Source organism: Molossus molossus, unplaced genomic scaffold (assembly GCF_014108415.1).
Source record: "Molossus molossus isolate mMolMol1 unplaced genomic scaffold, mMolMol1.p scaffold_m16_p_6, whole genome shotgun sequence".
NCBI classification, from domain to species: domain Eukaryota; kingdom Metazoa; phylum Chordata; class Mammalia; order Chiroptera; family Molossidae; genus Molossus; species Molossus molossus.
The window spans coordinates 108,192,979-108,193,898 of record NW_023425399.1 but is presented as its reverse complement, the minus strand read 5'-3'; the positions used below and the strand labels follow the sequence as shown (position 1 = coordinate 108,193,898).

The window sequence follows — 920 nt, the reverse complement described above, 5'->3', positions numbered from 1 at the left end:
ACCTGCCATAGCAATGTCCGAAATTCCATGCATCTCTTGTCATTCCTGTTTGAATATCTCTGGCTGGGCTTTCAAACGTTTTCCTTTATCTATGAGCAGGATGCCAGTTGGAAATGTGTTAATTTTTTAAATTAATTAATTAATTTTTAAATGTTTTTATTGATTTTTTTTTTTTAGAGAGAGAGGAAGGGAGAGAAAGAAACATTGATGTGAAAGAGAAACATCCCTCACCTCCTGCACGCCCCCTACTGGGGATCGAGCCCACAACCGCAGCACGTGCCCTGGCCCGGAATCGAACCAGGACCTCCCAGTCCATGGGACAATGATCAAGCCACTGAAACACACAAGCTGAGCAAGTTGGAAATGTTTCTGTGGGGGTATCAGAGAATTGGGTAATTGGATGCTAATAATTAACCAGAATATGTGTGATAAAGAAAGACTTCCTCATATTTACCTGGCAGAGGAGATTACACAGTCAGGAAGGTGGTTTTCCCAGGGCAAGGTTTATCCATTGCACTCAGGGAATGCTGACCCCTGCGATCCCCCCAAATGTGGGAAAGTCCACTGCACAATCTGTGGTGGTGGGAGGCTGCGTTCACAGTGTGCGGGGTGGGGGGCTGCGTTCGCAGTGAGCGGAGGTGGTGGGGGGCTGATTCGCAGTGCGCAGGGGTGGGGGGCTGCGTTCGCAGTGCGCGGGTTGGTGGGGGGCTGCGTTCGCAGTGAGCGGAGGTGGTGGGGGGCTGCGTTCGCAGTGCGCGGGGGTGGGGGGCTGCGTTCGCAGTGCGCGGGTTGGTGGGGGGCTGCGTTCGCAGTGCGCGGAGGTGGTGGGGGGCTGCGTTCGCAGTGAGCGGAGGTGGTGGGGGGCTGCGTTCGCAGTGCGCGGGTTGGTGGGGGGCTGCGTTCGCAGTGTGCGGGGTGGG

The 920-nt window shown here is 54.8% G+C and overlaps 1 non-coding gene across 1 annotated transcript; it reads left to right on the top strand.

Annotated features, from left to right (window-relative positions):
• Window positions 1-446: 446 nt before the first annotated feature.
• LOC118619475 lies at window positions 447-607 on the top strand. The gene has a single exon (XR_004957248.1). It is a non-coding gene; the product is annotated as a U1 spliceosomal RNA (small nuclear RNA).
• The last annotated feature ends 313 nt before the right edge of the window (window positions 608-920 follow it).